We start from the raw sequence: 12,880 nt of genomic DNA on the forward strand, positions 1-12,880 counted from the left end.
TGCGTATGCCAGATCAGGCCTACTACACACCATTCCATATATGAGACTCCCCACTGCACTAGCATATGGAATACCAGCCATCTTCATCTTGTCTTCCTCACTTTCAGGTGACTGATTCGCAGATAGCTTCAAATGCTGTCCAAGAGGGGTCAAGACAGATTTTGCTTGATTCATGTTATACCTCAGAACAACCTTCTTCAAATAGTTCTTTTGACTTAGATGAATCTTCTGTCTTTTCTTGTTTCTCATTATGTCCATGCCCAATATTCTCTTTGCTTCTTCTAGATCTTTCATCTTAAACTCGGAGTTGAGCTGTTGTTTCAACGATGATATCTCTGCCCTACTTTTACTTGCAATCAAAATATCATCAACGTAAATCAGTAGGTACAAGAAAACCTGCCCTTCATCATTCTTCATATAGACACATCTGTCATATTGGCTTCTCACAAAACCAATACCAATCATGAACTCATCAAACCTCCTGTTCCACAGCCCCGGACTCTGCTTTAGCCCATACAATGATTTCCTCAGTAAGCAGACCTTGTTCTGGGTTTTTTGATGCATGAAGCCCTTAGGTTGTTCCATTTATATAGTTTCTTCTAGGTCACCGTATAGAAACGCATTTTTCACATCCATATGCTCAAGCTACAAATCGAGCTGGTTCACCAGTACTAACATAATCCTGATGGAACAATGTTTGACCACTGGAGAATAGAATTCATTAAAATTTATTCCTTCTACCTGACCAAAACCCTTTGCAACCAATCTAGCTTTATACTTGATCTGATCTATACCAGGAGTTCCTTCCTTCTATTTATAGATCCACTTGCATCCCAATGTCTTCTGAGGCTTCGGTCTGTCTACTAAGGTCCAGGTTTGATTCTTCTCAAGAGAGTTCATCTCTTCATTCATAGCTTCTATCCACTTGTCTTTATGTTTACTTGTCATAGCTTCATCATATGTATTCGGCTCTGAATACTCCACCTCCCCAGCTGCTGTAAGTGCATACCAAGCCAGATCAGCTTCACCAAACCTCTTAGGAGCTCTGATCTCACTTCTGGTTATGTCCCTTGCAAGATTGTAAGTACTCAAATCATCTTTTGAATCACTTTCTGTCATATCTCATCTTGCATCTCTTCTGACTCTTTATCTAACACAGAAGACTCCACCTCAAACGGTAGTTTATCATTCACATTGATCTGACTGTTCTTTCTATCTATATTCATTTTATGTTCCAGTTTGAATTCATCAAACTTCACATCCCTGGTGTTGAAGAACTTTGGACCTTTTGACTCCAGGTTCCAAACCTTATAACCCTTCACACCATCCGGATACCCAATCAATATACATCTGACTGCCCTTGCTTCCAACTTGTCCTGTTTCAGATGAGAATATGCAAGACATCCGAATACCCTCAAGTTTGAATAGTCTGCAGGTGTTCCACTCCACTTTTCCATTGGTGTCTTGAAACCAATCGCACTAGATGGAAACTTATTCACCAAATAGCACGCAGTAGATAATGCTTCTCCCCAGAAGGATTTAGGTAGTGAAGAATTGATCAACATACATCTGACCCTTTCCAAAAGAGTTCTGCTCATTCTCGGCTAGGCCATTTTGTTGTGGCGTTCCTGCCACTGTTCTGTGTCTGGTAATGTTTTTCTCCTTACATAACTTCACAAACTTATCTGGTAAGTATTTCAGCCCATTATCTGTTCTCAGGTGTTTAACTCTTCGATCACTCTTGTTCTCAACTGCCAGCAGCCATTATCTGAACTTGTCATATGCTTCATCCTTAGTCTTTAAGATGAATATCCATACTCTCCTTGAGTAATCATCTATCAAAGACATGAAATATCTGCATCCACCATGAGTTTCTGTCCGAGAAGGACCCCATATATCTGAATGAATGTTGGCCAATGGTTGCTCAGTTTTGTGACTTTCTTGACCAAACGATACTCTTTTTGATTTCCCAAGAGCACAACTATCACACAACTCCAGTGATTTGATCTTATATCCACCTAACAGACCCTGTTTAGATAGCTCATGTAATCCTTTCTCACTTATATTTCCAAGCCTAAGATGCCATAGCTTGGTTCTATCCTGTTGTTCCTGAATACTTGCTGTACTTCCAATAATCGTTTCACCTTGTAATACATATAGGAGGTTTCTTTTGACAGCCTTCATAACAACCAGAGATCATTTAGACACTGAGATACTTTCTGCTCTTGATTTGAATGAATATCCCTGAGCATCAAGTGTTCCCAATTATATCAAGTTTCTCTTCAACTCGGGCACATACCTCACCTTAGTAAGTACTCGGTCAATCCCATCATGCATCCTTATTCTAATATTTCCAAATCCCTTGATCCTGCATGACTGATTATTCCCCAACAGTACCATGCCCTAATATGATTCCTCCATTTTTTCCAACCAAGATCTTATAGGACACATGTGAAAGGAGCATCCTGAATCCAATATCCATTCATGGTTTTGATCACCTTTAGAAACCACCAATAATTCTGCTGAGTCATATCCATCTGAAGCTATGGCCAGAGTACTATCTTCCTTGGGTTTTTCTTGTTGCTTCCCTTTCCTTTCCGGACAATCTCTTCTTAGATGTCCAACCTTCTAACAAGCATGGCACTTCATATTACCCAAATTTCTGTTCTGGTATCTTCCTTGACTCTTCGATCTGGATTTTGGCCTGTATTTCCCATTGGTTGTCCTCCTATCACTTTTGCCCCTCGTCGTAAGACCTTCTCCATGTGATTCAGTGTTTGTGTTTGACTTTCTCTGAAGTTCCTTGGATTGAATAGCCGACATAACATCTTCCAAAGTTATCGTTTGTTCTCTTCCATATAGCAAAGCATCTTTGAAATTTTCATATGCTTTTGGAAGAGCATTCAGAACTATCAAAGCCCGATCTTCATCCTCAATCTTTACTTTAATATTCTCCAAGTCATGCAATATCTTGGTGAATTCTTCGATCTGGTCTTCCAGGTTCTTCTCATCCTTGATCACAAAGGAGTACAAACTATGTTTCATGTACAGACGGTTAGCCAGGGATTTTGTCATATACAAATTCTCAATTTTAAGCCACACAGCCGCTGCAGATTCTTCTCTGGCCACCTCTCGAAGAGGTCTATCACCCAGGCAGAGAATAATTGCACTGTGTGCTTTCTCGAGCAATTCATCTTTGTTCTTTATCTCATCAGACATCTTATCCTTATTCTTAAGAGCTTCCACCAATCCTTGTTGTATCAAGATTGACCGCATCTTAATTCTCCAGAGCGAGAAATCGTTCTTGCCCGTAAAATTTACAATATCAAACTTCATTGATCCCATCATCTTTGCTTAGTTTCCCATAGACGGCGCCACTTGTTAGGAATCAATCCGAAAGAATTCGATATTCCAAGAATTCACCATGCAAAAGAACACACCAATACAAACAATCACGCAATCCCAGAAACAGATAAAACCAATGCACACAGATCAAACTCAACACTCACGCAAAATCAAATAAACGACAAAAGTGTTTACGTGGTTTGACAAGGAATTTTCTTACGTCCACGAGAGAGCAACACAATCACTTTATTAATCACCAACAGAACAAACCAAGATCAAGAATAGAGCTTATTAAAGAGATAGACCAAGATAAACTCTTAAGCTAGATCAGGACTCAATTCAAGCTTTAAAGCCTTGAATTCTTCCCGTCACAATCTTCGCTTAGTTTCCTCCTCCGAAATATCTCTTTTCTTCTCTCAATATATTCTGAAAAATTTGATTTTCTGTTATTCTCATTGGCGTAGCTTCGATCTGTATTTATAGAGAATTACACCGAATTTCATCTTGGGCTTTAGGTCAACAGTAACTTACGGCCCAATTATAAAGTCAACATGGTCCAACCCGATAAGTCTTCTTACTTCCGTCTGATCTGCTCTTGTACTTTGATCTGCCTTCAAGCTTCCAGCTTTACAGACAATTCATCTGATTTCTAACCAAGTCCCAGTACTCAAGCAAACGATCTGACCATGAACTCATATCTTCATTAACTCATCCGAAGACTCATCTGACCATCAACTTCGATCTGATCACAGTATTCGATCTGGCCATGAACTCATCTGATCACTGAATTTGTAAGGCCCGAAAATATTAACTTATTAATTATGGGATTTGAGAATTAAATTCCATATTATGGGTTAATATCGATTTGAGAAGTGAAAGAAATTATAGATTTAATTTCCGAGCTGAAAATATTTAATTTGAGAATTTATGGATTTTGAGAATTAAATTCCGAGAATTCTTAAATTAAAAGAATAAATATTCGATTTGAATATTTATGGAATTTAAGATTAAATTCCATGCTTCGGGAATTAAAGAAGATTAATGTTTGAAGATACAACCCGATCAGGGACTGATTTTCAAATATCGAAGTTGCAAGGGCTAAAGTGCAAACGGCCGGGATTATTTAATTAATCCAAATTTAATTTAATCTTTATCCGAGTATATTTAATTTGGGAATATTTAGAGTTTTGATTTAAATTTAAATATTCTTAAATTATTTAGGATTGAAATTGAATTAAAAAGAAGGCCGAGGATTGAATTGCAAAAGTCTCAGGGACTCAATTACAATTTACTTTATACATATCCGATTTTTATGTATAATAGTCAGTTGATACGTGTATTCACATGCAACATTCAGCAAAATTTCAGAACAAAGAACAGAGAGCTTAAGTGCCGAGAACCCTTCTCGTTTTCTTTGTTTTCGATTTGTTCAAAGCCTCGTAACTTTTGATCCGCTCGTCCGATTTTAATTTCGAAAAGAGTTCTGGAATCCTTGCGACAAGGACTTAGATTTGATGTAAGTGTTCTTATAATTTAGCAAGGTTTTGAATTGATGATGGAACATAACTTAGAAGTTACGTTTAAAATTTATGTTTTGGGTTCGGTATCAAAAACGAATCGACGATTTGATGTTGTATGCACTTATTATGATTCCAGATTTTGTTGGATGTTATACCTTCTGAGTTTGGTTGGTATATGGTGTGTGTAAGCTGGTATGAACTGTTGTAGCATGGATATGCTTGTTAGAATTGATTCGATATCGTTTCGGTTACCGAGTTTTAGTCGTTATGCCGTCGACTTGTGATTTGAAGCTGTTTTGGGTCGTATGATTGAACTGAAGATGTTATAACTCTAACAAACTCGAGAATTCGGAATTCGATTTAATGCAAATTTGTTCAAAGATTGAAGCCATTTTGATCTTGAGAAATTGGATGAAATTGAATGATGATTAATTTGTGATATAGCTGAAAATGAAATGATTTTATAATTGGTCTTTCGAGCTTATGATAACCTTGATTTCAGATTGTTAATGAAGTGAGACGACTCAAGAAGTCAGCTTTTGAAACGAGAAAGGATTGATCAAGGTGGAAGTTGTTATACCTTGAAGCTTGAATTGAGTCTTGAGCAGATTTTTAATATACTTTTCATTGAAGATTAGATGTTGAGCTTGAGAGGATATGATTGATGTTCTTGAAGATGTATCCAGATGTGGAGCATCGCAAACTCGAGAACGACAGGTATAAGACGACAACGAGATTCAGGACAATGATACTCGAGATTGATGAATCTTGAGTAGTCCGCCAAATCACATACTAGTTATGTTTATTTTGATTATGAACTTGTTATTGTTCTTGTCGATCCATCTTAGGTAGTGGATCTTTATTGCTTTTGATATGATATGATGATATTGAATTGATTCTAATGCCAAGGTCAGATGGACCTTATTTTCGAGTTTGATGAGACGACGATAGATGGATATCCATGTCAAGATCGGATACGAATCTTGATGGCAACGAAGTGATAAGAATCAATTCTTGAGATAAGCGCGCTATATAAATTGAAGTTTTGATTTGAACTTTAAGTCGAAATATGTGTTATGTTTACTCTATTCTTGAGTTGATATGTTTAGAGTTGATATGAATTTATTTAACGAATTTATATGTCGATTATACTGAGAATGAATTCTCACCGGAGTTTATCCGGCTGTTGCTTTGTTTTGTATGTGTGCATTGCAACAGATGGGGCAGGAGCTGGTCTGAGATGACATTGACAGCTTGGGAGCGAGACTTAGCACGTGAGGACTCGGCTTTTAAGTTGAAAGAATGATACTTAGATAGCATAGAATTTGATATGAACTTGTGCTTAGAAGCTCACCTTTGAAGATGTTGTGTAGCTTTTTGTTCCATATCTTTATGCTATTTATTTGATGTAATAAGCTTTTGTTATAATGCTTGAAACTTGTTATATGTATATATGCATGTTGTAGAAGATTTAAACCATGTTTGAGTTGGCTATGAAAGCTGGTGTTTGATTATACAAGAGTGGATAACAAGAATGGAAAGCTGAAATCTTCTGCTGCATGGTGCCCGCTCGATCCGTAGCTTTTTTCCGATCGAGAGCGGCAAGTAAATGGGCACACCCGAGAGTTTTGATTCATGGCTCGCTCGATCGGCTAACTTTGCCGGATCGAGCGAGGCTTGGGATTTAAAAAAAAATAAATTCTGCTCTTGATTTATTATTCTTTAATTTTTTGATTAATTGTTTAATTAATCATTAGTTGCCCTAAAATGAGATTAGCAACCCGAAGTCCCCACAACAGGTGGTATCAGAGCATAGGTTCTGGACTGAGATAGAAGCTGAGCGGGGTAGAGTGAGTCATATGCATTTATAGTATTGCATGATTATGCAGTATTTGATTCGATGATTTTCTAATTGCATGTGCTCTTGATCTACCTTTGAAATTAAATTGATTAATTTACTGATTTGTAAATTTTTGAATTCTTATCGATGTTATTATAAGAATTTCCCCGGGTGATGTAAGAACCCAGAATCGAAGAGAATATTGTTCTTTGGGTGATGTAAGCACCCCAGACTGACAGAGTTGTATGGCCAGATTGAACAGAACTGTATTATTGCTCAGCTGAATGAAATATCTCTGATTGAACAGAACAGAATATCAGCGAATGAATAGATGTATTGCAGGTAGAAGTTGTTCTGAAGAACTGATTAATCATTCAGTTAACTGAAAGAGACAGATGAGTGACGTATCAGATTGACTGTCAACCAACTTCAAGACCTAGCAACTAGCTGATAGATTTTGACGAAGAAATTCTGACAAAATAGAGGTATATTTATTTGTTGGTAAGTGCTTAGAACAGAGTTTTATTAATGTTTCTTTGCCACAACAGATAGAAATGATGAGAAGGGAAAAAAAATATACCTTTTAGAAGCTGAATATTTTGAGTATTGAAGAATGTCTTGTTAGATTTCAAGCTTATTATAATTCTTTGAATTGTAAATGATCAGAAGCTCAAGATTGAGTTGTTTAGTTATGGCTTGAATTCGAAAAATAGGTCTGAATAAATGCTGACGACTGAAGTATGTTATGAAAGACATAGTCTTGTTTAATAGAACTGAAGCTGAATGATGAAGCAAAATGACTGAAATTGTAAAGATGCTACGGTGTGTGAGAAAAACACGTATGTAGCTACAATTTCTATTTTTGAAGTATACAGAGAATCAGAATGAAATTGCACCTGAGAATGAAATTTCAGCTAACAGATTTATTTTGTTTTGACCTGTTTATTATTGGTGCAATAGATTCATGATAGCTGAAAGATTATTATATGATCACCTCTGTATCAGAAAAGAGACTGTGTGAATTGAACGGAAGAATGAAACTATTGCTTCGATGAACTGAAAATGAAGATGATTTTTGTTCGTATTGAAATATCTGTTTATGTTGCATGATAGATGATGATGCAATATTCGAATATAGATTAATAGAAGAATTGATGATAAGAAGCGATAAAATTAGATCAGCAAGAACATAACGTGCATATGAATAAGTTGATATGATATAGAATCTCGAATTAAGATTCTTTGATTTCGGTTAAGTGTATATGATGTTTGATTACGGAAATGTTCCGAAATAAGTTTATTATATGCACTAGATATGTTCAAGATCTAAACCAGCATTGGTAGTTATGCCAATGAGTAGAGATATAGATATGTTCCAGTAAGATTGTCGACTTTAGTTTAAGTTGTGAACTGGAATTGAATAGCGAATTGATGAGTTTATGACTTGAATACGGCTTTTGAGGTTATAAGCTAGATGATAGTATGAAAATCAGTTGCAATTGAGTTTTTTCTTTAATTATGCTGAATCAATACATTAATGGAGATATGATTCTTGAAATATTTGATATTGAGTATTCATGGCGCCTGAATTATTCACTCATTCGGAGTTATGAGATGCAAGTGAGTTGTTTTCACTGTGCAGAGTTTGTTATCCAGAAGTTTTGATTTTTGGATGACCTTGATTGAGGGATTTTCTCAATCTTGATTTATTTCTTTTGATTTTGAGAATTATTGATCCTCTGATGATATTTCAGCGTATTTTAAGATTGTGGGCTCTTAACTGATAGAAGAATTTGAATTTTATCCCTGAATTTTTGGATTAGATGATATGAATTGTCTGTACTTAGAGATAGAAATGAGGAATGGAATAGACATCCGATGAATTGATTTTAGATTTCTGTGCATTCTGGTTTAAATATTCAGATGAATATATTATTAATCAGAATGATTTTCGATTGGAAGTAAGCCAAAACTGTTCAGAGGATGAAATAATCACAGAAAGTAACTGAAGCGATGAGAATTCAGTAAAGAATACAAGATGAAGATATGAATTGAAGCCTCAGATCAGAATGAATGAATTCTATTATGATTGATTATCTGATTGTGCTTGATATTTCCGAAAAGAAATATCAGATTTTGAAGAAAATGCACAACAATGAATTTAGGATTCATCCAATAATTGTTTTATCAGAAGATAGAGCAACTAGATGTAACTGAATTAGTATGTTTTCGAAGTTAAACGTACAAAGAGTTTCTGATGAAGTTGCAAATCGTTGACCAGACTAGTTCAGTGATAGTTTAGAAACTCCAGAAATTGAAATGAGATCATGATTTGAAAGAGTAATTTGTGAAACTACCAAGATGGAGCCGTTTATATGATGTAAACAGGTGGTAGTTAAAAACAGATTGATTTGAAATACTATATACGATAATCTGTCTGTATGATCAAATCACTGAATTGTGATTAGATTCGTTGTAAGACGAACAGTACGCCAAGAAATAATGTTTCAGATTGAAACATTGGGTTTACTATTACATTGTAATACAGATGATTCGAAGACTTTGAGTACTTTTTGAGGTAAAGGTACAATATGTTATCCTTGAATTGGAAGAATAATCAGAGAAGATGAATTGAATTTCGAGAATGTAATTTTATCTGATATGATACCGATTATCAACAGTTCTGAATACGTTGAAATCTGTGAATACAGCATAAACTCTGATTACGAAATAATCCGAATAGACTAATCAGAATTTTGAGAATACGCTGTATAAGATATGATACAGATATGACTAGATAGCTGTGAAGAAGATAGAAATATGATGAAATTACAGGAATGCTTAAAATCTATTGTCAGGATTAAGACTTTAGATTTCTTCGATAAAATGTGGCATCGATTGATTGACTGATGTTCTGAGAGTTGGTTATATGCATGTGATTGCATTATACCATTCTTCGATTGATGGATTATCTGAGTTGATTTTCCAGATGTTGAGAACATTCTCAGAACTTTAATACCTGATTCGGTATTACTTGATTTAATGTGTTGCCACTTGATGATTATAATTCCTGTAACAGCTATTGAGTCGATTTTGAGATAATGCTATGATGATACGATGAGAAAGAAATCCGAATTCTCTGTGTTGAAATGCTACTACCAAAGTATATAACATCAGATCAGACATGATTTGTCGATATCAGATCAGATTTGATTTGAGACACACAAAGATTTTGAAGATGAATCTGCACGAAATAAAAACAGAGAAGAAGAAACATAATTAGTAATTGAATGATAGATATAACTTTTGAAACTGAAACTGATTAGTTAAGCGAAAAAGTTATTCGTAAAATATTATTCCATTCAGAATAGAGAAAGAGCAGAGTTTAATTTACAGATTCAGAATATGAAGTTGAATACTAATCTTGAAGCGATGAACTGAATAACAGTGTAGACTTGATTTATTTCTATACTCTGTATAGAATGATATAGAGAAAGAATCAAGTCGTCCCAAAGGATTAATTTCACTGAATGAAATGTCAGACAAAATTGATGATTTCATTGAACGAATGTATTCTTTTCAGCTGGATAAGTTCAGTATCTAAGTGAAAGAAGTATCATTAGATTCTTCGTATATACTTTATTCAGATGAGATAGATATTGACGAGATTCTGAGTTAAGTCGATTATTCGACAAATCCTTGATTGAAGAAAGAAACAGCTCAGAACAAAGTCGTTTCAATGACTTAAAGTACAACTGAATAGATACTGATTACAAGAGAATAGAAGCAGATTCGAAGTAATAATCTGACAAGAGATTGAAAGATGAAGTGAGATACGAAATGCAGAGTGGATGATTGAAGTGAGAATCACTTCAGATAATCATTCAGTCTATTAGATTTGATATTCTGGATGAATACGATTTCGAGGACGAAATCATTTTTTAGAGGGGAGGAATTGTAAGGCCCGAAAATATTAACTTATTAATTATGGGATTTAAGAATTAAATTCCATATTATGGGTTAATATCGATTTGAGAAGTGAAAGAAATTATAGATTTAATTTCCGAGCTGAAAATATTTAATTTGAGAATTTATGGATTTTGAGAATTAAATTTCGAGAATTCTTAAATTAAAAGAATAAATATTCGATTTGAATATTTATGGAATTTAAGATTAAATTCCATGCTTCGGGAATTAAAGAAGATTAATGTTTGAAGATACAACCCGATCAGGGACTGATTTGCAAATATCAAAGTTGCAAGGGCTAAAGTGCAAACAATCGGGATTATTTAATTAATCCGAATTTAATTTAATCTTTATCCGAGTATATTTAATTTGGGAATATTTAGAGTTTTGATTTAAATTCGAATATTCTTAAATTATTTAGGATTGAAATTGAATTAAAAAGAAGGCCGAGGATTGAATTGCAAATTATGAAGTCTCAGGGACTCAATTACAATTTACTTTATACATATCTGATTTTTATGTATAATAGTCAGTTGATACGTGTATTCACATGCAACATTCAGCAAAATTTCAGAACAAAGAACAGAGAGCTTAAGTGCCGAGAACCCTTCTAGTTTTTTTTGTTTTCGATTTGTTCAAAGCCTCGTAACTTTTGATCCGCTCGTCCAATTTTAATTCCGAAAAGAGTTCTGGAATCCTTGCGACAAGGAATTTGATTTGATGTAAGTGTTCTTATAATTTAGCAAGGTTTCGAATTGATGATGGAACAGAACTTAGAAGTTACGTCTAAAATTTATGTTTTGGGTTCGGTATCGAAAACGAATCGACGATTTGATGTTGTATGCACTTATTATGATTCCAGATTTTGTTGGATGTTATACCTTCTGAGTTTGGTTTGTATATGGTGTGTGTAAGCTGGTATGAACTGTTGTATCATGGATATGCTTGTTAGAATTGATTCGATATCGTTTCGGTTACCGAGTTTTAGTCGTTATGCCGTCGACTTGTGATTTGAAGCTATTTTGGGTCGTATGATTGAACTGAAGATGTTATAACTCTATAGCTGATATTGATAGATTGTTATACTTCATTTCCAGCTTTGATAAGAGGCTAACAAACTCGAGAATTCGGAATTCAATTTAATGCAAATTTGTTCAAAGATTGAAGCCATTTTGATCTTGAGAAATTGGATGAAATTGAATGATGATTAATTTGTGATATAGCTGAAAATGAAATGATTTTATAATTGGTCTTTCGAGCTTATGATAACCTTGATTTCAGATTGTTAATGAAGTGAGATGACTCAAGAAGTCAGCTTTTGACGAGAAAGGATTGATCAAGGTGGAAGTTGTTATACCTTGAAGCTTGAATTGAGTCTTGAGCAGATTTTTAATATACTTTTCATTGAAGATTAGATGTTGAGCTTGAGAGGATATGATTGATGTTCTTGAAGATGTATCCAGATGTGGAGCATCGCAAACTTGAGAACGACAGGTATAAGATGACAACGAGATTCAGGACTATGATACTCGAGATTGATGAATCTTGAGTAGTCCGCCAAATCACATACTAGTTATGTTTATTTTGATTATGAACTTGTTATTGTTCTTGTCGATCCATCTCAGGTAGTGGATCTTTATTGCTTTTGATATGATATGATGATATTGAATTGATTCTAATGCCAAGGTCAGATGGACCTTATTTTCGATTTTGATGAGACGACGATAGATGGATATCCATGTCAATATCGGATACGAATCTTGATGGCAACGAAGTGATAAGAATCAATTCTTGAGATAAGCGCGCTATATAAATTGAAGTTTTGATTTGAAATTTAAGTTGAAATATGCGTTATGTTTACTCTATTCTTGAGTTGATATGTTTAGAGTTGATATGAATTTATTTAACGCATTTATATGTCGATTATACTGAGAATGAATTCTCACCGGAGTTTATCCGGCTGTTGCTTTGTTTTGTATGTGTGCATTGCAACAGATGGGGCAGGAGCTGGTCTGAGATGACATTGACAGCTTGGGAGCGAGACTTAGCACGTGAGGACTCGGGTTTTAAGTTGAAATAATGATACTTAGATAGCATAGAATTTGATATGAACTTGTGCTTAGAAGCTCAACTTTGAAGATGTTGTGTAGCTTTTTGTTCCATATCATTATGCTATTTATTTGATGTAATAAGCTTTTGTTATAATGCC

Source organism: Henckelia pumila, chromosome 2 (assembly GCF_033568475.1).
Source record: "Henckelia pumila isolate YLH828 chromosome 2, ASM3356847v2, whole genome shotgun sequence".
NCBI classification, from domain to species: Eukaryota; Viridiplantae; Streptophyta; class Magnoliopsida; order Lamiales; family Gesneriaceae; genus Henckelia; species Henckelia pumila.